This window comes from Grammomys surdaster, unplaced genomic scaffold (assembly GCF_004785775.1).
Source record: "Grammomys surdaster isolate TR1022 unplaced genomic scaffold, NIH_TR_1.0 123837, whole genome shotgun sequence".
NCBI lineage: Eukaryota > Metazoa > Chordata > Mammalia > Rodentia > Muridae > Grammomys > Grammomys surdaster.
The window spans coordinates 79,377-107,221 of record NW_021618987.1 but is presented as its reverse complement, the minus strand read 5'-3'; the positions used below and the strand labels follow the sequence as shown (position 1 = coordinate 107,221).

The following is a 27,845-nucleotide window of genomic DNA, read 5'->3' as shown; positions in this document are numbered from 1 at the left end:
GTGTACTGATCTGCGACTGATGAAAGTGAGTTTTTAATAAATTTCTGCATAATGGGCTGGAGAGATTATTTAGTGATTAGGAACACTGGTTGATCCTGTAGAAGGCCTGAGTTTGATTCCCTTTATCCAAATTAGGCCTCATAACCTTGTAATATCATAGCATGATTGTAGTAATTTATGAGCTTAATTGTTTCCCTTACTGATATCTAAAAGTGAGCTTTAGCATTTTAGATTATCTGAAGAAGAGAAACACAATAATATCAATAAAGTCTTTATGTTGTTTTGTGGTTAGTTTTAGCTCAAGATATTATCACTTTTCTCTATTTGCAACCAAAAATAAAAATCTAAGTGTATTCTCTGTCTGTCTGTGAGTCATCTGTTTACACCCTGTATTTACAGAAGTTCATTGAAGTCAGACAGTATTTACAGACAAGAGTACAGTGGTCATCTGAAGCAGTAATCTGCTCTAAACTCCCCAGTGGGTGAATGTGCACTTCTTGCCACATGCCCAAATGTTTTGGATCCAAGAATGAAAGCCATAAACATGCTTAGGGCATATTTTTAATATGCCCTAAGCAGCTCAATAGCTGTGCCACTCCCTGACTCAATGTGGCTAACACACGCTCCCCTCTTACATTCCTGAGCTAACACTTACTAAATCTGTATTTTATCTTTGCTGTTCTGGACCCTGCTAGGCAGCCCTCCTGGGGCAACTTTCCCCCTGTACCTACATGTCGGCTATATCTCCCTCTTGCACCTTTCTGGTGTGGTCTGTCTCCGACAGCCTCATCATGGAGAAATTCCCTCTTCCTCCTTCCCCAGTCCCTTCTGGAGAATCTTAAAAGTCCCATCTCTGTCTCCCTGTCCAGCCATTGGCCATCGGTGACTTTATTGACCAGTCAAAACCCAAGTGGAGACAGACTTCCTTTACTACTGGTCACTGCAACAGGTTTCTGGACAACATAATTATCATGAGAACACAAGTTGCTACATTTCCATATTTTTGTCCATGAAAAAAGCCTTTTCTTTCAGATATTCACTGAACAATATTATAGCAGTTATGTAAACTATGAGGTATTGAAAGACTCCTGAAGGGAGACCCCCACTCAAGTCTCTGGATGGGGCACACCCAAGGACACATGTACGGCCATCTTGCTGTAAGTACATGAGGCAGTTTTTTGATGGAGCTCCGGGTCAACATGAATCTCATGCAGGAGACAGAGGAGTCGACCCCGAGGCCCAGAAGCTTGGGGTTTATATAGGCAAGGGTTGGGGAGAGCGGGAAGTCTTGGCGAGCTTACACACGATTGGCTGTTTCATGTGTTTGAACATCAGCAGCTCTAGGGAAAGATCTCACAGGAACAACCTTGGGTTCCTGCTCTCTCGAAACTCAGGGGCGGATGGTTATCTGAGCCAACAAACCATCTGATTAATTTTAGACCAAAAGTCCCTGAAACATTTGGTGGGCCCCTAGGGGGGTGGTTCAGAGGAGGTTAAGCCAAACATCATGAGGACAGATGGGTACCTCACTATTCACTCTTTCTCAGGGATTTGTCCTTGTGCATCCTCTCTATCTTTTACAGTCAGCCAACTCCCGGAACACTCAATTGACCTTTGTTTCTCTTGCTCTGCATTCTTTGTGATGGCCTTGGGCTAGCGATTCTGTGTTCTTAACTACTTGTGCTTATGAATCAAGGCTTTCTGTTATATTGTTTTTAAGCTAACTGAAAATTTCTTCCTCAGTAAGATATATGCTAATAGCAACCAGCCCATCAGTTTTGTCAATTTAGATACATGATTTGGTGGGTCCCTCGTCTCTCCTCCCATTCCATGCTGGTGGCACATTGAAGGCAGGGCGCCTCACCCGAATGCCGACCCTTGCTCACTCTGCCCACCTAGGAGCCTTGCCCTCTGCTACAACGATGCCAAGGTGCTGCTGCTGGGGGATAGGGAGGAGACGCGGGACTGGGTTCCAGAGATGGGATGCAAAGGGGTCAATGGAGAAAAAGTAGCCCTGAGCCCTGAACAGCCACGAGGGTGTGCCTTGGCCTGTGTGGAGCAGCCCAGGATGCTGAGGGATGCTGTTGAGATGCTCTGGGCTGCCGGCTGCCCTCCTGTTGCTCAGGGGCGGTTGCTAAGCCAGGGTGGCAATTTGAGTGCTGGGTGCCAATCCAGGCACGTGGTGTAGGAGGACTGTCACCTGTGGCCTCTGCTTTTGCAATTAGTCTCTCCTTGTCCCACGAGGCTCCTTGTTGGGCCCCATTTTGGCCCTGGTTTGAACGTTGAAGATAAACTCGAGCCTGGCTCAAGTTTGAGACCTGTCTTAGTCACTTCCATACTGGAGTGACTCAACAGGACCTGTTTGGCCCTGCCTCTGCTCAGCTGTTGCTGATGTAGAGCTTTGCAACTGGCCCTGTCAGTCACCCCATACCCTCTGTCACCCTTCCCCACCTCCTACGTCATCTCACCTCACCAAAACTCCTCCTCCCTATGTTCAAGTATTATTATTTTTTTTATTGGATGTTTTATTTACATTTCATATGTTGTCCCCTTACCCCATCCCCCACCCACCCAGGAACCCCCAATCCCCTCACACCTCCTCCTTCTTCTTTGTGGATGTAACCTCTATCTACCCCCCCACTCCCACCTCCCCACCCTCAAAACTCCCACCCCCTGGGGCGTCCAGCCTTCATGAGGTCAAGGATCTCATCTTCCATCTGTGCCCAGCAGGGCCCTCCACTCTTATATATTCAGCTAAGGCCCTGGATCCCTCCATAAGTGCTCCCAGGCTGGTGGTTTAGACCCTGGGAGCTGTGGTTGGTTGGTATTGTTGCTCTCCTCATGGGGCCACAAATCCTTTCAGCTCCTTCAGTCTTCACTCTAACTCCTCCCTTGAGAACCCCATGATCACTTCAATGGCTAGTTGTGAGCATCTGCCTCTGAATATGTCAGACTCTTGAAGACCTCTGAGGAGACATCCATATCAGGCTCTTATCAGCATGCACTTCCTGACTTCCACATCAGCATCTACCTTTGGTGACTGCACATGGGATGGATACTTGGGTGGAATGGTCTTCAGATGGCCCCTCCTTCAGTTTTTGTCCCTCGCTTTGTCTCCATATTTGCTCCCTTGAGTATTTTGTTGCTCCTTCTAAGAAGGACCGAATCACCCCCACTTGGTCTTCATTCTTTATGGACTTCATGTGGCCTGTGAGTTGCATCTTGGGCATTTTAAGGTTCTGGGCTAATATCCAATAATCAGTGAGTGAATACCATGTGTGTTCTTTTGTGATTGGCTTACCTCACTCAGTATGATAATTTCTAGTTCCATCCATTTACCTAGGAACCTCTCAAATTCATTGTTTTTAATAGCTGAGTAATACTCCATTGTGTAAATATACCACATTTTTTTAATCCATTCCTCAGTTGAAGGACATCTGGGTTCTTTCCAGCTCCTGGCTATTATAAATAAGGCTGCTATGAACATAGTTGAGCATATGTCCTTATTATATGTTCGAGCACCTTCTGGGTATATGCCTAGGAGTGGTATAGCTGGATCCTCGGGTAATGCTATGTCCAATTTTCTGAGGAACCGCCACACTGATTTCCAAAGTGGTTGCACCATCTTGCAGTCCCACCAACAATGGAGGAGTGTTCCTCTTTCTCCACACCCTCACCAGCATCTACTATCACCTGAGTTTTTAATCTTAGCCATTCTGACTGGTGTGAGATGGAATCTCAGGGTTGTTTTGATTTGCATTTCCCTGACGACTAAGGATGCCGAGCATTTCTTTAGGTGCTTCTCGGCCATTCGAGTTTCTTCTGTTGAAAATTCTTTGTTAAGCTCTATACCCCATTTTTTAATAGGGTAATTTGGTTGCCTGGAGTCTAATTTCTTGAGTTCTTTGTATATATTGGATATTAGCCCTCTATCAGATGAAGGATTGGTAAAGATCTTTTCCCAATTTGTTGGTTGTCGTTTTGTCCTATTGACAGTGTCCTTTGCCTTACAGAAACTTTGCAATTTTATGAAGTCCCATTTGTCAATTCTTGATCTTAGAGCATATGCCATTGGAGTTCTGTTCAGGAACTTTTCCCCTGTGCCCAAGTGTTCGAGGCTTTTCCCCACCTTCTCTTCTATTAGTTTCAGTGTATCTGGTTTTATGTGGAGGTCCTTTATCCACTTAGATTTGAGCTTTGTACAAGGGGATAAGAATGGATCAATTTTCATTCTTCTACATGTTGTCCTCCAGTTGAACCAGCACCATTTGTTGAAAATGCTGTCCTTTTTCCACTGGACAGTTTTAGCTCCTTTGTCAAAGATCAAGTGACCATAGGAGTGTGGGTTCATTTCTGGGTCTTCAATTCTATTCCATTGATCTTCCTGCCTGTCTCTGTACCAATACCAGGTAGTTTTTATCACTATTGCTCTGTAGTACAGCTTGAGGTCAGGGATGGTGATTCCTCCCGAAGTTCTTTTATTGTTGAGAATAGTTTTCGCTATCCTAGGTTTTTTGTTATTCCATATGAATTTGAGAATTTCCTTTTCTAACTCTGTGAAGAATTGAGTTGGGATTTTAATGGGGATTGCATTGAATCTGTAGATTGCTTTTGGCAAGATGGCCATTTTTATTATATTAATCCTGCCAATCCATGAGCATGGGAGATCTTTCCATCTTCTGAGATCTTCTTCAATTTCTTTCTTCAGAGACTTGAAGTTCTTGTCATACAGGTCTTTCACTTGCTTGGTTAGATTCACACCAAGGTATTTTATATTATTTGCAACTATTGTGAAGGGTGTCATTTCCCTAATTTCTTTTTCAGTCTGTTTATCTTTCATGTAGAGGAAGGCTACTGATTTGTTTGAGTTGATTTTATAACCAGCCACTTTGCTGAAGTTGTTTATCAGGTTTAGGAGTTCTCTGGTGGAAGTTTGGGGGTCACTTAAGTATACTATCATATCATCTGCAAATAGCGATATTTTGACTTCTTCCTTTCCTATTTGTATCCCTTTGACTTCTTTTTGTTGTCTAATTGCTCTGGCTAGGACTTCCAGTACTATATTGAATAGGTAGGGGGAGAGTGGGCAGCCTTGTCTAGTCCCTGATCTTAGTGGGATTGCTTCAAGTTTCTCTCCATTTAGCTTGATGTTGGCTACTGGTTTGCTGTAAATTGCTTTTACTATGTTTAGGTAGGGGCCTTGAATTCCTGATCTTTCCAAGACTTTTATCATGAAGGGATGTTGAATTTTGTCAAATGCTTTCTCAGCATCTAGTGAGATAATCATATGGTTTTTTTCTTTAAGTTTGTTTATATAGTGGATTACATTGATGGATTTCCGAATATTGAACCATCCCTGCATTCCTGGGATAAAACCTACTTGATCATGATGGATGATTGTTTTGATGTGGTCTTGGATTCGGTTTGCTAGAATTTTATTGAGTATTTTTGCATCGATGTTCATAAGGGAGATTGGTCTGAAGTTCTCTTTCTTTGTTGGGTCCTTGTGGGGTTTGGGAATGAGTGTAATTGTAGCTTCATAGAACGAATTGGGTAGTGTTCCTTCTGTCTCTATTTTGTGGAATAGTTTGAAGAGAATTGGTATTAGGTCTTCCTTGAAGGTCTGATAGAATTCAGCACTAAAACCATCTGGTCCTGGGCTTTTTTTAGTGGGGAGACTTTTAATGACTGCTGCTATTTCCTGAGGGGTTATGGGACTATTTAGATGGTTTATCTGCTCCTGGTTTAATTTTGGTACCTGGTATCTGTCTAGGAAATTGTCCATTTCATCCAGGTTTTCCAGTTTTGTTGAGTATAGGCCTTTGTAGTAGGATCTGATGATTTTTTTAATTTCTTCCGTTTCTGTTGTTATGTCTCCCTTTTCAGTTCTGATTTTATTAATTTGGATACTCTCTCTGTGCCCTCTGGTTAATCTGGCTAACGGTTTATCTATCTTGTTGATTTTCTCAAAGAACCAACTCCTGGTTTTATTGATATTTTGTATTGTTCTTTCAGTTTCTATTTGGTTGATTTCAGCCCTGAGTTTGATTATTTCCTGCCTTCTACTCCTCCTGGGTGTATTTGCTTCTTTTTGTTCTAGGGCTTTTAGTTGTGCAGTCAACTTGTTAGTGTGTGCTCTTTCCAGTTTCTTTTTGTAGGCACTTAGAGCTATGTGTTTTCCTCTTAGCACTGCCTTCATGGAGTCCCACAAGTTTTGGTATGATGTGTCCTCATTTTCATTGAAATCTAAAAAGTCTTTAATTTCTTTCTTTATTTCTTCCTTGACCAAGTCATCATTGAGTAGAGAGTTGTTCAGTTTCCATGTGCACATGGGTTTTCCATTGGTTTTGTCATTATTAAAGACCAGTCTTATTCCATGGTGATCTGATAAGAGGCAAGGGATTATTTCAATCTTTTTGTATCTGTAGAGGCTTGTTTTGTGACCAATTATATGGTCTATTTTGGAGAAGGTACCATGAGGTGCTGAGAAAAAGGTATATTCTTTTGTTTTAGGATGAAATGTTCTATAGATGTCTGTTAAGTCCATTCGGTTCATAACTTCTGTTAATGTCAAAGTGTCTCGGTTTAGTTTCTGTTTCCATGATCTGTCCATTGCTGAGAGTGGGGTGTTGAAATCCCCCACTATTATTGTGTGAGGTGTAATGTGTGTTTTGAGCTTTAGTAAAGTTTCTTTTATGTATGTAGGTGCCCTTGCGTTTGGGGCATAGATGTTCAGAATTGAGAGTTCACCTTGGTAGCTTTTTCCTTTGATGAGTATGAAGTGTCCTTCCTTATCTTTTTTGATTAATTTTGGATGGAAGTCGATTTTATTTGATATTAGAATGGCTACTCCAGCTTGTTTCTTGGGACCATTGGCTTGGAAAATTGTTTTCCACCCTTTTATTCTGAGGTAGTGTCTGTCTTTGTCACTGAGGTGTGTTTCTTGTATGCAGCAAAATTCTGGGTCTTGTTTGTGTATCCAGTCTGCTAGTCTGCGTCTTTTTATTGGGGAATTGAGACCATTGATGTTAAGAGATATTAAGGAAAAATGATTGTGGCTTCCTGTTATTTTTGTTATTAGAGGTAAAGTTATGTTTGTATAGTTATCTTCTTTTGGGGTTGTTGGAAGATTACTTCCTTGCTTTTTCTAGGTTGTAGTTTCCCTCCTTGTGTTGGCGTTTTCCATCCATTATCCTTTGAAGTGCTGGGTTTGTGGGAAGATATTGTGCAAATTTGGTTTTGTCATGGAATATCTTGGTTTCACCATCTATATTGATTGAGAGTTTTGCTGGGTATAGTAATCTGGGCTGGCAATTGTGTTCTCTTAGGGTCTGTATTATGTCCGTCCAGGCTCTTCTGGCTTTTATAGTCTCTGGTGAGAAGTCTGGTGTAATTCTTATAGGTCTGCCTTTATATGTTACTTGACCTTTTTCCCTTACTGCTTTTAGTATTTTTTCTTTGTTTTGTGCATCTGATGTTTTGATTATTAAGTGACGGGAGGTATTTCTTTTCTGGTCTAGTCTATTTGGTGTTCTGTAGGCTTCTTGTATGTTTATGGGCATCTTGTTCTTTAGGTTAGGGAAATTTTCCTCAATGATTTTGTTGAAGATATTTACTGGCCCTTTAAGTTGGGAATCTTCATTCTCATCTATACCTATTATCCTTAGGTTTGGTCTTCTCATTGTGTCCTGGATTTCCTGGATGTTTTGAGTTAGGAGTTTTTTGCTTTTTTCATTTTCTTTGACAACTGTGTCAATATTTTCCACCGTATCTTCTGCATTTGAGATTCTCTCTTCTATCTCTTGTATTCGGTTGGTGATGCTTGCGTCTGTGACTCCTGATCTCTTTCTTAGGTTTTCTATCTCCATGGTTGTCTCCCTTTGAACTTTCTTTATTGTTTCTATTTCCAGTTTCAGATCCTGAATGTTTTTGTTTAATTCCTTGTGTTTTCTTGCATTTCTTTAAGGGATTTCTGTGATTCCTCTTTAAGGGCTTCTATCTGTTTACTTGTACTCTCCTGTATTTCTTTAAGGGAGTTACTTAATTTCTTCTTATAATCCTCTATCATCATCATGAGAAGTGATTTTAATTCTGAATCCTGCTTTTCAGGTGTGAAGGGGTGTTCAGGGCTTGCTATATTGGGAGAACTGGGCACTGATGATGCCAAGAAACTTTGGTTTCTGTTGCTTATGTTCTTGCGCTTGCCTTTCGCCATCTGGGTAACTCTAGTGGTACCTGCCCTCTCTGTGTAAGATTGGAATATGTATTTCCAGTTATCTTGCTTATTGCAGAGCTCCTCGGAGTCCAGAGGTCTCTGTGGTCTTATGCCCCTAATCTCCCGGGTGGAAGAACCCTGGGACTCAGGCCACCTCTTGGATCTGGTAATCCTTCTGTTCTGAGTGCAGTGGCTCCTCGGCTGCTCTGAGTGCAGTGGGTTCTCGATGACTCAGGATTCAGTTTCAGCTGCTCTGAGTGCAGTGGCTCCTAGATGACTCAGGATTCAGTTTCTCCACAGGACAGGAGCAGACCAACTCTGTGTCAGCTGCTCTGAGTGCAGTGGCTCCAGCTGCTCTGAGTGCAGTGGGTCCCTGATGACTCAGAATTCAGTTTCAGCTGCTCTGAGTGTAGTGGCTTCTCGATGACTCAGGATTCAGTTTCTCCACAGGACAGGAGCAGACCTACTCTGTGTCTGCTCCAGTCCCAGGGACCAGGCAGGGGCCGAAGGGAAGTGGAATTCCGGAGGGGCATGGTTTGGGTAGCTGCTGTGCCCTAGATGTCCCTGGCTCCCAGATGTATTTCTGGGGCTTAGGGAGTGAGATGGAGTTCTTACCAGCTGCTCTGAGTGCAGTGGCTCCTGGATGACTCAGGATTCAGTTTCTCCACAGGACAGGAGCAGACCGACTCTGTGTCTGCTCCAGTCCAAGGGACCAGGCAGGGGCCGAAGGGAAGTGGAATTCCGGAGGGGCGGGGTTTGGGTAGCTGCTGTGCCCTGGATGTCCCTGGCTCCCAGATGTATCTCTGGGGCTTAGGGAGTGAGATGGAGTTCTTACCAGCTGCTCTGAGTGCAGTGGCTCCTGGATGACTCAGGATTCAGTTTCTCCACAGGACAGGAGCAGACCGACTCTGTGTCTGCTCCAGTCCAAGGGCATGTTCAAGTATTATAAACAAGAGATTGTTACATTAAAGTTGAGCTCCTGCCTTGAGAAGACTCCCTGCCAGGTGTGTTCCTTGTCTTTGGGCCACCGACATTCACCATCCAGCTCAGCCCAGGAGTGAGACTTGGCTGGACCTGGACCTCTCTCCTCTCACCTGGACCTGCCGGCAAGGAGCCAACAATTATTGTATCATGTATGCTAACTTAAAGAGTCTACAGTTCTATACCTGAATTATGTTTTTATTTTAATTTGGATTATTTGGATACCTTCTGAAAACCATTCTTTCAAACCTAGGTCTTTCTTAATGCTAAACAATTTACATTTGACTGTGAGATTATAACTGGTCTTCAACATCATCAGAAATTATTATAGAATATGTCTGAAGCACAAGGACCTAGCTTCCAAAATTATACAATTTAGAGACACAGTTGGCTGCCTGGAGTGTCCCTTAGTTTCTTACAACTTTGGAACATCTATCTTTAGCTTTCTGGCCTAGAACCATATGGTAGACTGTGGGATCATGAAAGGATAGCTTGGTTTCTGGTGGAGCATTGGCTAGAGCTGGCTGGAGACCCTGCAAAGGATTGCATCCATTTCGCATACTCCCAGACTCCAGGCCCCTGACACAAGGTCAAAGACCTTCATTGATCAGCGCCTTTCAGTCATATAGGGCAATGCCTACACTACAATGCCCTGACTACAGCCCCTCCATTGGTAGAGAGTGTGACTACAGGCCTCAGCCTCAAGAGGTTTCCATATCAATGAGATACCTAAGGGCCAGAGGGCATAGCCAATTAAGCATTCCTTCCCAGACCCTTCTCCCTCCCTATTTAACTCAGGTCTGCTCTGAGGTAGAGGGGGATACAGCTCATCCACTTTCTACCATGACAATAAACTTTTTAAAACCATGGACTTCCTTGTGTCTTTGGGGCCCCGCCGTGGGGAACTGTGGAGAAGGCCTTTGGCTACCGAACTACTGCTTAATCTCCCACCAGAAGACTTCTCTATGTTTCCGCCATGGAGACCTCTAACTCAAGCAAGTTAGCTGACCCAGACAAACATGTCTCTAGTAACCAAGAGTCTCCCATCCCACGAGTTGCTGCCAGAGCTCTCCCTCTTGCCTCTATTGGCTGCACGCTGGTCCAGCCCATATGCCCTTGCATCTCAGTTCTTCCACAGTTCCCAGGGCCCTCTGAGAGCCCAAGGATGGAGACCACTGGTTTTCTGGTCAGCTTCTTCGGCCTGGAGACCCCCACTCAGGAGTTCTGCCCCCTCGGGACTTCAGACTGAGATCTTCCCATGCCCTGGCAGAGCCCTGCAGCTTCTCAGCCCATCATTCACCCAGTGCCACGTAGAGGAAACTTAGTCAAATTCCCATGCTTCAGCCTCCCTGAGCATGGCAGACATGTGGTATCCACAAGTCTGCCCTTCAGGACCCATGCTCATGCGTGAGCTACAGCCCCACAGTAGACTTTATGTGAAACAGGAAGTATAAAGGACTGATTAGCTTACCCTGTCTTGGCAGAGCTCAGCTGTTGCCTATCTTGCATGTATGTCCTTTCCTGGAGAGTACTCTTTGTCTGCAGATGAATTAGGGCAATTCTGGCCCAGTGGCTACCTTGCCACAATAAGCAACTCCACCTGGAAGTAATGATGCTCAGTATCTTCTTTGAATTGTGTAGAGAGTATTGTCAGGAGCAAGTATGTTTCATAGTCAAATGATCTTTAATAATTAAATAACATTAAATGTCATATTATGTGTATTCTGATGTTTTTGAAGACTATCTATATAAAACATATCTGAAGTGTTAAATCTTGACTACTTTTATCTGTTTCTATTTGAATACTTTTGGAAACATTTTATTATAATTAAATCAGAATCTAAAATAACGATGAGTTTACTATCTGGCCCTTAACTCGCATTACTTGATCATCCTAAACAGTTTGTAATAGCAACTATAGAATGACTGAGTCAAGGCCTTGTTTTTTTTTTTAAATGATTTGCATAGTTACAATGCCTATCTAAAAGTCACAACATTAATTTCAAATTTTGCATCAATATATAAAGACTTATACCATTGAAATCTTAAATCTATATCAACATACAAATTCCGTAACAATGTAAGAAATGGTAACTTTTTATAATTATTGATTTTTTATACATATAAAATTATAACAATTCTGCATCAATTATAAAGATTTCTATGTGAGATTATGGCTATAGAATGCTTTGTTCAAGAACAAATTTAGCAATACATCCCATCTGTTTCTTTCCTGTTCAAAACTATGACCATTTCTAAAATTTCCCTTAAAATGACAACCTATCTATAATTTATAAAATAACTATAACCAGACACCAAAACCCAAGGGATTGAGATGATAACTCTCCACAATGCCACAGAATCTTGCTTAATAGGGGTCACAAAATTTTTTAAAGGAGTGAGGATGGGTAGGGAAATTAGAAAAATTGGTTAGACTTAAGAAAGCTAGTTTTATCATCTGTTAATAAATCTCTGCATATTTAGAAGGCTCAGGAATTGACTGAAATCCAGACTGGATCTGTCTGAAAGGCTGGATGAACCGAGTCTATCAGGAACCAGCAGCTATTCTAGAAGTTGTTTTTGGAGGCAGATAGCTGGAACAGCCGGTCATTTCAGTGTTCCTGTGGATAAATCTTGGCAAATTTATCTTGTAGTATATGAATTTTACAACCAATTTTTTAGTATTATTAAGATATTTGTATGGATACAAGGTGAACAGATCAGTTAAGGATGAATTTTTTGTTACTTATTTGAGCAGGTGAAGAAAGCCTTTTATTCTTTTCTAGCAACACAAATACAGACCCTCTCTCACAATAGCATGTCCTTGGTCTAGTAGCCTGAAATCATCAAAGGTATAGATTGAGTCAATTTAATAGCTTGACCTCTCATCCAGAGAATTTTTAACATAACCACATGCATTTTGATAATTAAAACAATTCAAAGCAATTAAAGCAACCTAAACAAATATCAGATTGTGTTTCTTAACTGTCTCCTGCCTTGTTGTTACATGAGATCAAGGCCTAAGTGTGGCATAAATTTCTCTGTCCAATCTATTTGCAGTGGGAGGCCTTTGATTGGATAGAAAAAGGGAGGCAGAGCTAAGGGTGGCAGAGAGAGAGAGAGAGAGAGAGAGAGAGAGAGAGAGAGAGAGAGAGATGTAGAGAGGGAAGAACAGCAAAATGGCAGTGGATGTAGACCTGTATGATTCAAGTAATAGGAAGATATGAAATCTGAAGGTTAGGAATGTTGGGATAACTTTCTAATCTGCGTGGCTATGGCTATCTTGTGTATTGAGATTATATATATCGGTTAACTTTAAGCATCTAGAGTTTTGATTTACTGTGTTACTGGAAGGTGGGTTCACCAACAACTGAGTGGTTATGGCTGTGAAGGAACTAGCAGCTCCAGGATGAGCGAACCGGAGCTGGAAGCACACGACTGGTGATAACAGGGGCTAGCTAGAGAGAGTGACTTGGAGGACAGTCAGCTGGGACCAGGTGGCCTGCCAGTAGCTGGCATTAGTGTAGGAGTCAGCCAGACATCCCCTTTCTAATATCTCCCACAACACTTAAGTTTCTACTATTTGTCTGAGATAAGGTTATTCTCCCTATCTCCTTCTCTTGACCTACAATTGAAGGTCAAAAGCCTCAATTTATTTATTCATCTATGCATACTTAAATTCTACCTTCTATGGATATTAATATCTCTTTCTCATTATATAACTTGAATTAACATTCTTTCCTATGTATTTACCTTTAATTAAATACCGTTCCATGTTTCTTTTTTTATTGGTTATTTTCTTTAATTACATTTCAAATGTTATTCCCTTTCCCAGTTTCCCCCCAGAAACTCCTTATTCCATTCCCCTTCCCCCTGCTTCTATAAGGGTGTTCCCCCACCCTTCCACCTACTCCCACCTCCCCACCCTCACAGTCCTCTGCACTGGGGCATTGAGCCTTCACAGGACCAAGGGCCTCTCCTCTCACTGATGCCTGACAAGGCCATCCTTTGCTACATATGCAGCTGGAGCCTTCCTCCTTCCTCAGTCCCTTCCTGGGAATTCTAAGTCTTGCCTCTGTCTCCTTGCCCAGCCATTGGTCATCAGTAACTTTATTCAGCAGCTCAAAATCAACTGGGACAATCTTCCTTTACCTATGTGAGGGACACTGCAATCAGTTTTTATTTTATGTAACATAATTACCATAAGAACACAAGTCACTACAGTCCTCAGGACAAACCTCCAGTACAGAGAGTCTTCATGCATGCCTGCAGCTCAATTCTTTGTGTATTAAAAAGATATTACCTAATAGAACAGATTTCACAAAAGGATGCCTCCTTATAAGACCCTTGGTAGACTAAGACCTTTTGTTTTGATTGGCCATGATTCTGGATTGGTTTTCATCTCAAGAAATGACAAGTGTCTTTCACCCAAATAGACTAGAGGCCTCTTGGTGAATAGGACAGGTCAGAGTTATATTATGCCTCATTACAGGAGGTGTAATCAACCAAATTAAGCTTTTCAAAGTAAAATGTGTTAGTTCCAGAAAGGTTTCATATTTTATTATGTGCACACACATGGGTGTGTGTGTGTGTGTGTGTGTACCCACAGGCACACATTATCATTCTTGACTTTTTATATGGGTCCTTTAGATACAAAATCATGTTTTCATGCTTACATGACAGACATTTTCCCAATTGAGACATTTACTTAGCATTTCCCCCATGTATCCCATTGAGCGGTTCTCTAATTTACTATGTAACCTGTGGTGACCTTGAACTTCTAACCCTTCTGCTCTTACTCATCAAGTGTTGAGATTTTAGACATGAACCACAACTAGTATTATGGAGCACCCAGATCAGACCCAGTGCCTCAGCCATGTTAAGCAAACCTTCTACCAACTGAGCCACATCCATAGTCCCAATTAAAACAGTTCTTAATTTCCCTTCACATTTGCTTTATAGAAAATATTTAACAGACATTGCAATAGTTACTTCACTATTGCTGTGAAGATACACGGTAGCCAAGGCAACTTGTAAAAGAAAGAGTTTATTGGGGGCTTGCTTAAAATTTTAGAGTGTTAGTCCATGACCATCATGGCAGGAAACATGGCAGCAAGTAGTCAGCACATGATGCAATAACAGTACCTGGAAGCAGCTTACATGATGAGAAATTTTGACATCTCAAAATATGCCTCCATTGACACACCCCTTCCAATAGACTACACCTTCGAATCCTTCCCAGAGTGTTTGTGTATGTGTGTTTGTGTGTGTTGACAACTGTAGAAATGAGTTACTAGGGATTATGCAAGGCCATGATGGGAATGCAGATAGGGAAAGACATCACAGACAGATGATAAAGATGGCAAGCTCTAAACTCTTGAGACATCTCTTCAGCATCAAACAATGGAGCAATCAGCTCTATGACAGATCAGCTTGCATATATCAGGAAGGAGACTGTGTCTAATTAACACTCTTGCTTTTATGACCCTCAAATATGAAGTGGTCAGTTTAGAAGAAATGAACACAGAGAAGACAAATGTCACCCAAACTTTCTAGATGCCACATTTCTTAAAGCATTATGCTAGACAGAACTGAAAGATAGACTATGACTTGTATGAGCTTATAACCTGGTATTGAAAATACATGTAGAAACTAACAATGTTGTTAGAGAGAGAAAAATAGGATTGTTTCCTGGCCATAATAAAGGCTGTCCAGGAGACTATTTCTACCTTTGATGATGTTAATATGAAAGGATTCTACTAGAAGGAATTTTAAAAGATGTATTTGAGGGATGAATAAGAGTTCTTTCTGAGGCAGAGGATATTGTAGGCAGAGGGAAGTGAATGAAAATAATACTTGTGGGTGGAGCTCACTTGGATGAATTTCCAGTATTACAAAACAAAAGCAGCCCTGGGCAAAAGGACAGACTAGAGGATGTCAATGACAATAACTTCACCTGAGCTTCTGATAAGAAACTTTTGGATTCAATGATAACACAGGTTGTATTTTTTCATTGATATTTCTACCAAATGAATTAAAATATCAAATTGGACACATCCATGATTCTCGGGCAACAGTGGAGGTGGATAATGCACTGAACTCTTGGAACTGTGGGTGGGCACAGTAGTGTTTCTACTGAATGTAAAGCCAGCCCACCTCCTTTTCCAGTATTTAAGCACTGAAGGCTCACTGCCTTGAATCACAGCTGGGCAGGGAAGAGAGCTCACTGGTCTCAGCCCTGCAAGGTGCAACACACAGCTAAGAATAAAGCACAAAAGAGAGACTTGATTAAAGAAAGCAGCAATGAACCTGATTCCAAACTTTTCCATGGATACCTGGATGCTCCTAGCTACCATCCTGGTGCTCCTCTGTCTCTGAGTAAACTGCCAAGGCTCCTCTCCTCAGTGATCAGGATTTGGAGGATATAAATCATACAATTTTTTCCTTTACTTGTTTGGAAAATTCAAAGAGAAAATGAAGGGGACTTTACTTGAGCATGGGATGTACAAAGACTTAAGGTGTTGTTTTTGGTCTGATGCAAATCTCTCCAAGGTGATAAATATCCATTCCTCTTCTACTAAACTCCACATTTTGTAGAAAGGAGGATTGAGTGACCTCAGGCTTGAGTTATCATCTGGTTGAGTCTCAGTTTCCCCTCAGATTAACCATCCAGGGTTCAGTGAAGCAGATTATACATAATTGATCACTGTGTTTAATGGGAGTCCTCTTCTTTTTTTAAAAAATTGGATATGTTATTTACATTTCAGATGTTATCCCCTTTCCCCATTCCAGAAATCCCCTATCTCTTCTCCCCTCCTCCTGCTTCTATGAGGATGTGCCCCCATGCACCCATCCACTCCCATCTCCCTGTTTTCCAATTCCCCCACACTGTGTGGGGCATCCAGCCTTCACGGGAACAAGGACCTCCTCTCCCATCTATGCCCCACAAGAGCATCATCCCCTACATATGCAGCTGGAGTCATGGGCCCCTCCTTATGTGCTCCCAGGCTGGTGGTTTAGACCCTGGGAGCTCTGGTTGGCTGGTATTGTTGCTCTCCCCATAGGGCTGCAAACCTCTTCAGCTCCTTTAGTCTTCTCTCTAACTCCTCCATTGGGGACCTCATGATCAGTTGAATGGTTAGCTGTGAGCATGGAAGTCCTCTTCTGCAAGATCTTAGGATTTTGGGTATTGTGGGGATGGAAGGAGTTTTTGTGTTGTCTTCACCTCTGTTTTCTCAGATGTAGGAGACATGGAGTGTTGCCCCATATGCACATGGCTAGGCTCTGCTCCTTTGTCCCACCTCTAGGACCATTTATACAATATACCTAGTATACCACAAGCTATGTGGTAATCTCAGATTTTCTCTCCTTTTGTTCCTCATCCCTGGAGCATTCTACCTCCCCAAGCTTAGTTCTTCTATCTATATAATACACATTTACATCTAAATGATGAATCTTTTGAGCAAAGAATACCTCATTTTTTCTTCACTATTTACTGTTAAATCCCTTGGCACCAATATAAGGAGTTATCCCTCCACTGCTATGGAATCTACTGATCCACTGGCATCCTCAAAGGGCAGGCACTCTGAAACAATTTGGATTTTAAATATTTTCCTTCTAAGTTCCACTGGCAGCATCAGTGAAAACATCAATTTCGGTACTTCCTTTTCATGTTAGCATGCCTTCATAATGGTATACAGGAAGAAAGAAATTATACTGAGTTCCAGGATAATAAATGTTACTGCCATGGACAGCTCATTCTCCTACCTTTCTGAGTGTGTGTGTGTGCGTGTGTGTGAATGTGTGTATGTGTGTGTGTGTATTTACAACTTTGAATCCATGGATAGTAGATGCTCCACCATTGTCAAACACAACACATTTCACTTCGGTTAACATTTTACATTTATAAAAGATAGATACTCATGGTAGTGTGAAAATAGAAATCTCAGACATAGTTTTATTCTTTAAAGGAAAGGCTTAGTATTCAAGGTGTTGTGGTGATATTTTTTCTGTCTGATCATGTTTTACAGTTAATTGAAAAGGTTTCATTTCATTATATTTGGTCCTAAAACTTCTATGAGATAAGATTACAGCCACTTTTCAGAAGGTTAAAGTTAAAAGGTCTCAGTATTTGTGACAACAGCCATGTGTAAAATGACATCATCTGTTTATAAGTGTCAGGGATGTAAGCCTATTGCATTAAAAATACATAAGCTAGATTGCATTATGGTTTGAAATAAACCTGCTTAGCAGGTTTTTGAATTCAACGTTTTTTTTCTGGGCCTGTCCTTCAGGCCATGTGAATCTCTCAGAGTATGTGGATAAGGAAAAGAATGGGCCAGTGATGACATAAATACCAGACAGGCACAGATCAGGACAGCAGCTCTCAACCTGTGCATCTTGATTCTTTCACAGGGGTCACATATCAAATATCCTGCATATCCAATATTTACATTATTATTGTAAACAGTAGCAAAATTACAGTTATGAAGTCATGGTTGGGGTCACCATAACATAAGGAACTGTATTAAAGGGTCACAGCATTAGAAAGATTGAGAACCACTGAGTTAGGCATAAATAAGAAAATAGTCAAAAAACAAAAAAAGAAAACAGTCATCTCCTCTCCGGGAAGAACTCTCAAATATACTTGCATGTTACAGTCCCAACTAAAGATCACTACAGGAGCACACTAACTGGTATTTAATCAATTTCCTAAATGACATAAGAAAATGACATTATGTAAAACTATTCTAGCATGAATCTCACATTGACAGTGAAGTTGTGGGACATTTGGAAATAATTTACTTTGAGATTTAAAGCCAAAAATATCATCTATGTTTTTAGATAACCTTTGTGTGTTAAGGGAGTCTCTCAGAGAATGTGAGGATAAAAATGAAGATCAAAAGTAAATGTTGCACTTGTAGCTTTTGTTGTTACTTGTTGCTTACATGTTTTGGTCTCTCCAGCTTGAATGTTAAAGTTCCTGTGTCTGTGACTGGTAAGCCTACATTACACGCAGGGACAATCCTTAAGAACTCAATCTCTCACCTTACAGGTTTGCAACCTCCACACATGGAAATTTTAAGAATTTGGGGATTTCTGGACCCAAACCACTGCCTTTTGTAGGAAACAGTCTTGCATATCATGATGTAAGTATTGTTTGAGCTCCCTACTGGTCTTGTTGTGGTTGTCAAAAGTGGCTTAGTTCTTGCAATTAGAAAGGCCAGCTCTAGGCTTCTCAGATCATGAGTTTTATTTTATCTTCCTAGTTGGGATTCTTCATTGAGAGATATCAGGGCTGGAACCTAGGTAGAGACCATAGAGTAATGCTGCTTTCTGTCTTTCTTAGGCTCTTGTTAGCTACCTTTCTTAGACACCTCATAATTACCTGCCCATGGATTAGTTAGCTTATGATGTAAGGTCTCTTACATCAACTAACCACCAAGATAAACTCTCACAGACATTGACTCCACAGGCCAATCTGATCTTGACAATCATTCAATCGGGTCTCCCTTCTCATCTTATTGTCTCTTTCAAGTTGATAATTAAAACAATCTAGGACAGGAAGTACAAGGTTAAAGAAAATGCTTAATTTGTGTCTCAGGGTGTTATTTCTATGAAGAGACATAATGATCATAACATCTCTTATAAAGGAAAATATTTAATAGGAGCTTGCCAACAGTTCAGAGGTTCAGTCCTTTATTACTATGGCAGGAAGCATGTCAGCATGCAGGCAGACATGTTGCTGGAGAGGTAGCTAAGAGTTCTATATCTTGATCTGCAGGCAGCAGGAAGTGACTACTATACTGATTGGCTTGAGCATCTGAGACCTCAAAGCCAGCTCCCATTGACCACTTCCTCCAAGGTCACACCTATTAGTGGCACCCCCTATAGGCCTAAGGGGATATTTTTCTTTCTTTCTTTTTTTTAAACTTTATATATGTACATATACATGTACATATACATATACATATATATCTATATATCATTTATTTATTTATTTTCAAATTTTAATTTATACTCATTCACACAGGGATTATAAACACAAAAAGGCAGGATGTGGGGAAGGGGGTGACACTGGAGCATGGGTGTTCAGGGGAAATACAGATATTTTTCAGAACAGGGTATCGGCTGGGTGAGGGTTCAGGGGATAGGTCACTATGACTCTGCCTATGATTCACTTGTCCTTATCTAAGTTGGTAATATCTGCCAAGGCTACCTATTTACAAGGTCTGTGATTATTCAGGCTGGTAAATTGTCACAAAACTGCCTGTTTACATTAGCTTATAGCCATCTGTTTCAGTGTTTTCCACAGAGACCTAAGACTTGGTGTTAGTATACATGTATGACAGGCCTATTGCTGATTTTAGGCCTATGGCTGATTTTAGGCCTTCAGTGTATAAGCAGGGCTGCCCCTGACATCTCCTCCCTTCTCTAAGTATAGAAGGGCTGTGACAACTCTAATCTTGCAAAGGTGGGGATAGAGGCCTGACCTCCAGTACTTGAAGGGGACCTTGTAATGGCTCCAGTCCCCCTGTCGTTGTCCAGTGAGGCATGAGGGCCATACCTGTCCCGATGTTCCTGGAGAGGGAATACTTTTGACATCAACCCCTATGCAGTCAGGCTTGTCCTTCAGGGAACCCAGAGAGATATTTTTAACTTTTATTTATATTCCCTTGCAATACTTAGCCTCTCAGTCTAAGCAAGAATTCAGATTGCCAGTCAGAGGGGGTTCTGGGTGGCCCCTCTCTGCCTGGTCTAGGGACAGAAGTCCCCTTTTTTAGGTTGGGTGGATATGTGTTTTGGGAACACCCTGGATAGAGTAACAACCTCATCTTGAGTCTCGTGGTCCTCCATAGCTAACTTTTGATAATGTATCTAAGTAGGTTTTGCTACCAAATTATTTATCTGTTGTTTCACAGAGTTAGTCAGTCTATTTGAGGCCCAGGGACCAGACGAAATAAGCAAAAGTAACCCAATTAATGGTCTCAAGATGGGATGAAGCAGTGTTGACAACCTTGGAGAGGCTGAAAACCAATTCTTTTACCAGCACTCATCTTTCTCTCTCTGACTTTTCTCAGGGCCTTCTCTGACCTTTTTCATGCTCTCTTTAACCATCCCTGTCTTGTCTATGTAAAGGCAATATTCTTCTTTAAGGGCTGTACACAGTCAAGAGCTGTACACAGCCTTTTCTATTATAATAGAGTAAATCAAGTCCAATAAGGATCTTTGAAATTTTCGGAGGTCTCTTCAGACAGCAAAACGAGGGATTTCTTCAGATTAGTGATGTCAATCTCTAGCTGTTTGATGTTGTTGTCAATGGCCTGTCGAAGGTCTGAGTAGTATAAGTTTGGAGGCCAGCATCTGGCTTAGAACTTCTTTTTTTTTATATATTTTTAAAAAATTTTTTTATTGGATATTTTATTTACATTTCATATGTTGTCCCCTTACCCCATCCCCCACCCACCCGGGAACCCCCCATCCCCTTACCCCTCCTCCTTCTTCTCCGTGGATGTAACCCCCACCTACCCCCCCACTCCCACTTCCCCACCCTCAAAATTTCCACCCCCTGGGGTGTCCAGCCTTCATGAGGTCAAGGATCTCATCTTCCACCTGTGCCCGGCAGGGCCCTCCACTCTTACATATTCAGCTGAAGCCCTGGATCCCTCCCTAAGTGCTCCCAGGCTGGTGGTTTAGACCCTGGGAGCTGTGGTTGGTTGGTATTGTTGCTCTCCTCATGGTGCCACAAACCCTTTCAGCTCCTTCAGTCCTCACTCTAACTCCTCCATTGAGAACCCCATGATCAGTTCAATGGCTAGTTGTGAGCATCTGCCTCTGAATATGTCACACTCTTGAAGGCCTCTGAGGAGACATCCATATCAGGCTCTTATCAGCATGCACTTCCTGACTTCCACATCAGCATCTACCTTTGGTGACTGTACATGGGATGGATACTCAGGTGGAAAGGTCTTCAAATGGCGCCTCCTTCAATTTCTGTCCCTCGCTTTGTCTCCATATTTGCTCCCTTGAGTATTTTGTTGCTCCTTCTAAGAAGAACTGAATCACCCCCACTTGGTCTTCCTTTTTTATGAGCTTCATGTGGCCTGTGAGTTGCATCTTGGGCATTTCAAGGTTCTGGGCTAATATCCGATAATCAGTGAGTGAATACCATGTGTGTTCTTTTGTGATTTGCTTACTTCACTCAGGATAATGATTTCTAGTTCCATCCATTTACCTAGGAACCTCTCGAATTCATTGTTTTTAATAGCTGAGTAATACTCCATTGTGTAAATATACCACATTTTTTGAATCCATTCCTCAGTTGAAGGACATCTGGGTTCTTTCCAGCTCCTGGCTATTATAAATAAGGCTGCTATGAACATAGTTGAGCATATGTCCTTGTTATATGTTCGAGCATCTTCTGGGTATATGCCTAGGAGTGGTATAGCTGGATCCTCAGGTAATGCTATGTCCAATTTTCTGAGGAACTGCCACACTGATTTCCAAAGTGGTTGCACCATCTTGCAGTCCCACCAACAATGGAGGAGTGTTCCCCTTTCTCCACACCCTCGCCAGCATCTACTATCACCTGAGTTTTTAATCTTAGCCATTCTGACTGGTGTGAGATGGAATCTCAGGGGTGTTTTGATTTGTATTTCCCTGATGACTAAGGACACTGAACATTTCTTTAGGTGCTTCTCGGCCATTCGAGTTCTTGCATTGAAAATTCTTTGTTAAGCTCTATACCCCATTTTTAATAGGGTTATTTGGTTGTCTGGAGTTTAATTTCTTGAGTTCTTTAAACAAGAAAAGCACATTTGTGGGACTGTGGAAATCCTGGGTGTTTGGCCATGCCCCCAGAGACCTGACATGAGGTCTCCATGCAATGGGTCACGTAAGGCCCAGGTAGAGGGCGGGCTAACAGGTCTCCTAAGCCTCTCCTCTCCCTAATATAAGGGGGCCTCTCTTGACATTTTTTGGGAGAGCATGCCACCATTCAAACTCATTGTCATGGCAATAAATCTGCATGCCTTCAATTCCACGTGTCTCTTTGAACTCTGGACTCATTGTGTAAGTGGAAAACTCACGATGGGGGGGGGGAAGCCTTCTCTGCCTGTCCCTGGATTCTCTGCGCTCTAGCAGCCCACAGAGTTCTCTCTCTACCGCAGTGGTCTGTGAACCACCTTCCCGGGGCCCCGGGGACTCAGCTGCGCCCGCGGTACACAAGCATGACCCGCCCTGTGTCTCGCCAGTTTCGCAGTGTCCCAGCGTCCCTGCTCCCAGGACCCTGCAGTCACCGGCAGTGTGTGGGCTGCTCAAGCCCCACCGTGCAGGAGAAACTGAACCATCAACAGGGAGTGCTGAGAGTCCCGAGTCTCACAGGCTGAGCTGCGGTTCCCAGGAAGGAGTAAGGGAAAAAGGTCAAGTAACATACAAAGGCAGACCTATAAGAATTACACCAGACTTCTCACCAGAGACTATAAAAGCCAGAAGAGCCTGGATGGACATCATATAGACCCTAAGAGAACACAATTGCCAGCCCAGATTACTATACCCAGCAAAACTCTCAATCAATATAGATGGTGAAACCAATATATTCCATGACAAAACCAAATTTGCACAATATCTTCACACAAACCCAGCACTTCAAAGGATGGAAAACACCAACACAAGGAGGGAAACTACAACCTAGAAAAAGCAAGGAAGTAATCTTCCAACAACCCCAAAAGAAGATAGCTATACAAACATAACTTTACCTCTAATAACAAAAATAACAGGAAGCCACAATCATTTTTCCTTAATATCTCTTAACATCAATGGTCTCAATTCCCCAATAAAAAGATGCAGACTATCAGACTGGATACACATACAAGACCCAGAATTTTGCTGCATACAAGAAACGCACCTCAGTGACAAAGACAGACACTACCTCAGAATAAAAGGATGGAAAACAATTTTCCAAGCCAATGGTCCCAAGAAACAAGCTGGAGTAGCCATTCTAATATCAAATAAAATCGACTTTCATCCAAAATTAATCAAAAAAGATAAGGAAGGACACTTCATACTCATCAAAGGAAAAATCTACCAAGGTGAACTCTCAATTCTGAACATCTATGCCCCAAATGGATTAGAACTTCTAACAGCAGATATAACAGGTGATTCATTTTTACCTGGAAAGGAAAAAGAAGGGAATTCTCAGGGAGATTTCTCTTCCCTGGATGTCAATTATTATTCATTTTATTTATGGTTGGGCCTGGCTTTGTGGGGGTATCTATTTATTTCATTAATCTTTTTGGTAGCCAATTAGCTGTGCCTTCTGTGGTATCAAACAGGCCTATCAATCCTCAGCCCCATAAGGGAACTGGGTCTGGGCTATTCTCTTTAAGGGTAAGTTGGTCCTTCCCCATATTTGTGGCATAGTTTTTATTGGTCTTGGTGATGCCAGAGGCAGTCAGCAGCAGACTTGCCATGAGCTTTCAGTTTTAGAGAGTTAAAGGTGAACAAGGCATGATGGAGAGTATTTCACGGGGACTCCTTCTGGGGAGTACTGTTCCCCCTCTTTTGTTTTTAAAGCCAATTTTTCAGGGTTCTTGTAAAATCAAGGCAGAAACACCAACTGTTGCTCCTTCCACACTAAGAGAGTCATGCAGCCATTATTTAAAGACATATAAATCTATATCAACAATCTCTTTTATCAAAGGACTGTTATAGCACAGCTAACAACTAATCAGACTATATAATATATTGATTAATAATAGGTTCTTCTACTTTTTGTGAGCTTACTTCTCTTTTGTCAATTAATTGTTAGGAAAATTAGGATTTACATCTCTCTTGAGAATATTAAACAGAGACTTAAATTCTTTTGTGGAGAGCTTAAAATAAGTTCTTAGTCAGTTAGCATCTCCTAGAAATCTTTGAAAATAATATAAATTAAGTAAACTCTCTCTCTCTTTTTTTTTCAGACCCTTTATCTGTGATTATGCCCGAGTTAAAGCTCCTGGGAGGCCCTCTTCCTCTGGGTTTTGTGAAGTTGAATACAGAGATGCCGCCTGAGATCTGTCCTGTGATCGGGCCCGATATTTTTCTTTCAAACCACCATAACTTGTAATGTTTCATGTTGTTGTGGTATTTCTCCTCTTTCTGTGCTCAGTAGAACACATGGTAAGAGAGTTCTCTGTCATTCTTTGCTTACCTGTTTTCTCACTCAGCTATGTGCCTGAGACTCACACACACTCTAAATTAAAAATAGGCCTGAGTTTGTTCCATCTCCTAATTCCTTTGGTGCTCTAGGGAGAGCTTATGAGGTGAATAAAAAGGACTTTAAATATAGAGACACACAAAGATGTCTGTCCCTGGGGTTCTCCCTTGTGTTCACTTAGCTCCTGTTTCCTCTTGTGTCTATGAAAAGAATAACTCAGAATCCTCGAGCATTTAGGGAAGACATGTAGGGAAACACGCTTCAAAAAGACACTGTAATAACTCTTGTTCATAGACAAGCGTAACTGGTTATGCTTAATAATGTTGGGAGAAAACTCTGAACAACATCAAGATCCTCATTTCAGGCCTGTCCTGTATTTTCTCTCCTTCCTACTCATATACATAAGAATAGAAACATTCCTCTTATTGTCTTTGATATATAGTATCATGATTTAGTAAACTTGATTTAGTAATAATCAAATCACTTGTGAGCCAATAAGATTAGAGCAATCTACTTAAAATAGTGGTCAGGGACATATGTAGCAGAGGGCTATCACATCTGGCCTCAGTGGGAGAAGATGCACCTAATCCTTCAGAGAGTTGATGCAGCAGGGTAGGGGGATACCAGGTTGGGGCTGCCTTCTCAGAGGGAACAGGGAGGGAGGAAGGGGGAGCAACTCTGCAAGAGGGGTCTGGGAGGGGGCAACATTTTTGATGTAAATAAATAAATAAATAAGTAAAAAATATAGTAGTCAGGGGCAGGAAGAAGGCTCAGTGGTAAATGTGTCTGCCACCAATCCTGACCACCTGAGTTTAATCCTTAGAACCGACATGGTGGGAGGAGAGAACTGACTACCACGAGTGGTTCTCCATTTTTGTATACAGGCACACACACACCAAATAATTAAATAAATGTAAAAGTATTAACGATGAATTTTCACTTTTTTTCTTCCCTGGGTTTTTAGGAGTTTGATAGACAATGCCATAAAAAATATGGACATATATGGGGGTAAGCATTCTGGAAACTTCTGTTGGTTTACACATTTCAGTGCCTGGAAAACAACCATAGACTATAGTTTCTTGAACTGAAGGTATGATTATAATTATCTTATAGGCTTTTACTACTACTGGTCTCATATGTCTACTGCTATCATGGTTCATGGACTGAATTTGTCAAAGAAAGTAGCACAGTTTGACTTTTCTCTTAGACTTGATGTTCCAGAGATGGCTCACCTGATTTTCTGCTCAGCATTTGGCTACTCAAACTCAGTATTCATGTATGCACCACCCAGATTTAACAGATGTTCCTATTTATTTCTATTGAAATCTCTTTGTAGAACTACTTTGTGTTTGCCTGTCCCTGCACAAGCTACATCTTATTTTATTTCATGAGACTTCTGTGGTATAGAGTCAGAATTATTAACTAGGAGCTTATATAGTTGTGTATTATAGAATTCATATTATAGGTCTTGTAACATCTGAATCAACATCTGGGTTCCTGGGCATGCCTCTAGCTGCAAAATCTAGCTAATTGGTTAAATGCTCTCTGCTTTCCCAATGCAGGTTTTATGAAGGCCAACAACCTATTTTGGCTATAATGGATCCAGACATAATAAATACAGTGCTGGTTAAGGAATGTTACTCTACCTTCACAGACCATCAGGTAGGCACCCGTTTTTAAAATTACTTCAACATTTATTCACATATTTATACATTTGTTAGGTATTTTGGTGTGTGTATGCATGTGTGTGTGTGTGTGTGTGTGTGTGTGATATTTTCTTTATCCATTCACCTATTGATAGGCACCTATGATGACTACTATTGGTTGTCAACTTGACATGCCCTAGAAAAGGTAACCTCAGTTGAAGAATTTCGTCTATTGAATAGGCCTATCAACATGTGTATGAGGCATTTTCCCAATTGTTAAATGATGTTGCAGTGCCCTGCTCACTATGTGTTGTACCATTCCTAGGCAGAATGTCCTGGACTGTATAAGAAAGGTTGCTGAAAAAGAGCCTGGGAGCAAGCTGGAAACCAGCATGCCTCTGTTGATTTCTGCTTCAATCTCTTGACTTGAGTCCCTGCCTTGACTTCCCATAACGATAGATTACAACTTGTGAAGTAAAACAAACCCTTTCCTCTACAACCTGCTCTGGTCATGGAGTTTATTACAGTAGCAGAAAGCAAACTAGAACAATATCTAAGGTGATTCTTCAGCATGGCTTTTGTGAGTAAATCCACCAAAATACATGATGTACAGGTGTGTTTGATATGCTGGGTTCAATTCCTTTCTACTTACACCCAGCATTAGTGCAGTAAATTATGTGGTAGTTAAACATTTAGGCTTATAAGGATACTCTACACTGCTTTCTATGGTGTCTGCAAAAATTAACATTCCTATCAGTAATGTAATACAGTAGTTCATTTTCCATATATCTTTACTAACATTTGTTGTTTACCAGGAGTCTTTCCAGAAGAGGGGGAAATTCGTATTTTGTTTGAAAAATTGTATTTGAAGGATGCACACACACCTATTTTTCCTTTTGTGAAGTATGCTTTGGCAGCATGTCAGAAAATTCAATACATAAACCTCCTTGTTTGTTGATTGTTTTCCTTTGATAAACTTTGCAGTTTTATTTAAATCTAAGTCTGCAATGTATTTTGTGTTAAGTTTTATATGAAGTATTAGATTTAAGGCAAGATTCTTTTTCCTCTTTTTTTCTTCCATCTTTCTAGTTTATTGACACAATTAAGTCACTTTTACACCTGTGAGGGGAAAATACCTAGGGTCTGGGAAGATGGCTCAGTGTATTGAGAACACAAGCTCTTAGTGGTGTTCAGCTCCCCAGAACTCATGTAAAAGCTGAAAACAGTAGCACACACATCTATATCCCCAGTACACACCTATGAGGAAATGGATGCAAAGACAGAATTTCTGAAAGACTGCAGGCTAGAAGTCTTGGCCAAAGTACTGGGAAACAACAGACCCCATCTCAAATAAGATTGAAAAGTGAAAATCAGCACCCAAAGGTTGTCATCTGATCTCTACACATGTCATGGCACACATATACCTATATTCATATATGAAAAGGTACACACACACAAAACACAAACAAATCAGTGAAGGAAACATCTTGATGTGGACTCATAGCAGATTAGAATTCAAAGAGAATTCTATACATTCATTAAGGCAATAATTTAATGGTTGTATTGAAGGTCCTAGAAAAAATGAAGATAATTTGTAGCTGTGTCTGTGGATGAACCACTCATTTACTGTTGTATACCGTAGAAGAGCTGTGTTTCTCCATCCTACAACAGCACAAATTCTTTTTTTCCCTTTTAAAAAAAATTATTCACTTTACATCCTGATCCCTGTCCTCTCCTGGTCCTGCTCCCACGGTTTCTGTAACTGCCGTTTCTTTTGTAACGGCCGTCAGGTTCTGTTACTTTG

The 27,845-nt window shown here is 41.4% G+C and overlaps 1 pseudogene; it reads left to right on the top strand.

Moving 5' to 3' along the window:
- Positions 1-15,499: 15,499 nt before the first annotated feature.
- LOC114636391 overlaps positions 15,500-27,845 on the top strand; it is a 43,406-nt pseudogene continuing 31,060 nt past the window's right edge.